This window comes from Lytechinus pictus, chromosome 6 (assembly GCF_037042905.1).
Source record: "Lytechinus pictus isolate F3 Inbred chromosome 6, Lp3.0, whole genome shotgun sequence".
NCBI classification, from domain to species: domain Eukaryota; kingdom Metazoa; phylum Echinodermata; class Echinoidea; order Temnopleuroida; family Toxopneustidae; genus Lytechinus; species Lytechinus pictus.
This window is the reverse complement of record NC_087250.1, coordinates 12,041,132-12,045,936: the sequence shown is the minus strand read 5'-3', so window position 1 is coordinate 12,045,936 and position 4,805 is coordinate 12,041,132.

Genomic DNA, 4,805 nt, shown 5'->3' with positions numbered 1-4,805 from the left:
GGCGAGTTCAAGAAGCATGGTCGTAACAAAAGCTGGGTGAGATGTAACGTACGTCACAACTTATCATTAAAAAAATAAAAAGTTTACACCCTGTTTTGTGTTCACTTGTATGAATGGGCGAGGCCATTTGTTTCCACAACTGAAAGAAACGTCTCTATCATGGGACTTGTATTTAGCGTTTAGGGACGCTTTTCGGAAGCATACATAGACACGTACCGTGTACTGTATATGGTTTCGTGTTATGGTTTTTGACACCCCAAATGGTACAGACGAACTCAATTGCATATACGACGCTGATTTTATATATATATATATATATATATATATATATATATATATATATATATATATATATATGTGTGTGTGTGTGTATGTGTGTGTGTGTATAACAACGTTGTTTACATGTACAAGAACCTTACCATAATAATATTGTTTAAACAGCTTAAAGAAGTGCTTAATATTTAATTTTCAATAAATGAAGCATGTAAACAATGTTGTATACAATTTTAAACAATTTGTTTACCGTGTGAGGAGTCGGTCTCAGTGTCTTTTTTCTTCAGATAATACGTACCGTGTATATAGTTTCGCATAACTGTTTTGACACCCCAAATGGGACACCCGAATTCAAGCGCATGCACAATGCTGATTATTATTTTTAATACAACGTTGTTTACATGTACAAGAACCTTACCATAATTGTTTAAACAGCTTAAAGAAGTGCTTAAAATCTTAATATCTAATTCTCAATAAATGAAGCATGTAAACAGTGTCGTATACAATTTTAAACAATTTGTTTACTGTGTGAGGAGTCGGTCTCAGTGTTTTTTTAATTTCAGATAATAGCAACCAATATTGTTTAATCGTCTTGTACCAGATGAAAAAAAAAATATCCAGCATTGCATGCTACTATGTCCTTCCAACTGCATTCGATCCATGTTTGGGTCGATAAATTCATTCATTAAAATCTAAATTAGCGAATAGGCCTAAATTTATGTAAATCATGACAAGGGAGTGGTTTTGGAAGAAAAAAAAATACATGTAATATCGAAACTTGTTCTGTACGTCGGACAACAAAATTTAAAAAAAATTGAATTTAGTAAAGTAGATATTGATATTTATAAGGAGAAATTATAGTTTATATGGTGAGAATATTAGTACATTGAAGAAATTGATTCGCAGTGATTGAGGCACACGAACCGTAGATCCGGCACATTTGGAAAATTAATCGCTATAAAACGAGCACTTAACACTGTAGAAGATAATTTTCTTCCTTTTTTTTTCTTGCTCTCATATTTTTATCGATGTTGAATATTGAAATAAAAAGGCTTACTAAAACATGTAAAACGATTGTTATCTATGTAATTTTTCAAAATGATAATAAACATTTTTGGTATACATAGGCAAAATCATACACTGCAAAAACTCCGGTGTTGATTTAACACCAGCCCGGAATCTATATATGTCTACACCAGATAAATATTGAAACAACACCAGTTTGGAATCAAATCGATGCTGTTTTAATACTAATTGGTGTTGTATAAACAACTTTCTGGTGTTTAACACTTCTCTGGTGTGGACATATATGGGCTGGTGTTAAATCAACACGGGAGTTTTTGCAGTGTATGTCTCTAGGTATTTTTTTACAGGAGTGGAGAGCACTGGGTTCCTAATTGTCTACAAAATGCTAAATTAATTTGTTTTCAAACTCTTTCAAAACTTTTCATATGTTGTCAGTAGCGTACGGGTGGTTACAGGGGTTCAACCCCCCCCCCTTTTTTTATACCACCTCCAATAAAAAATGGTGGTGAAGACAAACATTTGAAGAGTATTATAGTTTCTCGGGACCGCTCCATCTTCCACAAGACCATAACTACGTATTTTAGTTGAACTCTTTACTCCCTCCCAAATTAGACCGTTAACAGGAACCTTTCCTAGCGAAATACATTACCTTTTTTGAAAATTATTTTAGCGTTTTTGACACTCTTTTTACGTTACGGAAGTAACGTGCCCTAGCTTGAAAAAGTGACCCTTTAATTCCTACGTGTTTCTTTGGTCACGCGTGGTATCCACTCGTCAATGGAAGTGCCCCCCCCCCCCGGAAGCGAAATTATTTTTCCCTCCGCAGTTCTGGAACAAAATACGATTATTCATGACTTGCGTCTTCGGAATAAGAGTACGCATGCGCGTGAACTGGATCTTTACAAAATTAATGGACCAGTTCGTAGTTACTTCATGGACAATTTTATAGGCAGATTTCAAAGCAAGATATTACGTAAGCTTGCCTTACATAGCAGGATGAAGAAATTGAATAGACCAGGTGACTAGAATAGCACACTAATGAACACTTTATGAAGGTATTTTTTGCATTCCTACTTTGAATGCATATCATAGCATGTTGCACAATGTACTTGGCAAACTGTAAAATACCAGTCGTTTGTGGACGCATTGTTGTTTTTTTGTGGATGTAAATGAAAACCACTATTCAAAAGAATATATGAATAATCAAGACATCAAAGTTGGTGCTTATCTCATTAGATTTTAAACCACCATGTCACTTTAGTACAAATTACATTCCTCTGATCATGCGTAGAATCTTTTGATCATGCGCAGAAAGGAACTACGAACGAGCAAGCTAAAATTAAGTATTCCAGATACAAAAAATATTTTGACTAATTAAAACAGTACGACTAGCAAAGAAAAAATACTTCACGAAACAATTACATTTATATAAGAACGACATGCAAAGGTACACGGAAGATTTTAAAACAAGCCATGAATTTATCAAATAACAAAACAAGCATAACTAAAATAAGGGATAATGATGAAATTGTTGAAGACTGAAATTATTGCCAATATTTTTAACAACCATTTTTCCTCTACAGGGGTAAACTTAGCTCATGAAGTCCCTCCTTCGAACAAGCATTTTTCTGATTATCTGGGCATACCTAATACAAATTCTATATTCTTTACCCCTGTTGTTGAACAAGAAATTATCTATATTGTGTCTAGTTTGAATAACAAAAAAGTCCTGGCTATGATGATATCAACAATTTTATTTTGAAGGGTGTAATTTCCTCTATGTTAACCCTTTGCTGCATATTTTAAACCTTTCATTACAAAATGGTCAACATGAAAATTGGTAAAGTAATACCTCTTTTAAAAAAAGTTGATAAGCTTAATGTCAATAATTACAGACCTATTTCCTTATTGTCCTCCATATCAAAAATTTTAGAAAAGGTTGTTTACAGTAGAACTATTAACTTTTTGAAAGCACACACTATTTTCTCCGATTACCAGTTTGGCTTTAGAAAAAACATAATACTGAACATGCCTTATTATATTTCATTGACAAAGTGGCACATGCTCTCGACAACTCTTCACACATGGTTGGTATCTTCCTGGACTTCTCCAAGGCCTTCGACACAATCAATCACAATATATTATTACGTAAACTCACTCACTATGGGGTGCGTGGGAAGGCCTTGGAGTGGTTCAGGAGCTACTTATCCAATATACGTCAGTACGTAACATTAAACGACTTTACATCCAATATGCGAAATATAAATTGCGGAGTCCCACAGGGTAGTCCGTTAGGTCCTTTATTATTTATCATTTACATTAATGATTTTTGTAAATCATCCGATATTCTTTCGTTCATATTTTTTGCCGACGATTCTAATCTTTTTTATTCTCATAAAAATCCAAACACACTACTAAATATAGTAAATTCTGAGCTAGAAAAGGTTACTCAGTGGATAAGAGCTAACAAATTATCCCTTAATCTAAAAAAAAAATACATGTTATTTAGTAACTCCATAGACACACTGCCCGCAAACATTGTGTTTTTATGATACCCCTTTAGAAGTTGTTTCGTTTATAAAGTTCCTAGGCATAACTGTCGATAACAAACGTTCGTGGAAATATCACATTGAAAATATTTGTAAAGCGATTTCACGCAACATCGGCATAATAAATAAACTGAAATTTCATTTTCCTCCACGAACCTTATTAATGCTTTATTCTTCTTTAATCTTACCACATTTGAACTACGGCATTCTTGTTTGGGGCAATGCCCACCAAGTTTTATTAAACAGACTTCTTTTATTACAAAAGAAATATCTCCGTATAATTAACCATTCTTCATTTCTTTCACACACAGACCCATTGTTTGCTGAAAACAAGCTGCTAAAAATAAATGATCTATATCTGTTTCACTTAGGCCAATTTATGTATAAATATAATAACAATTCACTTCCTCACGTATTTGATTCAATGTTCCCTCAAAATCGTTCATTTCATCATTACCTTACGAGACAGTCTAATGAGTTCATTTTACCTCTTTTGAGAACACTGTTAGCTAAAAAAAATATTTATACGATGGCCCGAGATTTTGGAACTCCCTTAGTGAAGATACCATTAAAAGCCCATCCCTCTGTTCTTTTAAAATGAAACTTAAAAATAATTTTCTGAAATCATACAGGTCATCATTTCCTCAATTTTAAATAAATAATATCATTAAATTCACCATTTCATGCCTCCTTAAAGCCCCTTTCACAATTGACGTACGACCTGTTTACGACCACCTGCAACAGTTTTTTCTTGTTGTTGCACGATCGATCCCTTGGTGTCTTGCGAGCACTCGCAGTCGTTGTAGACGATCGCACAAACTCGAGGTGGTCGGAGGTGATCGTGACTGGTCGCATCTGAACTTTGAACATGTTCAAAATCCAAACGCGATCAAATACGATTGATTCACTCGCAACAGGTCGTACCATCGGTCGGGCGATCATCGTGTGAGTGTTGTT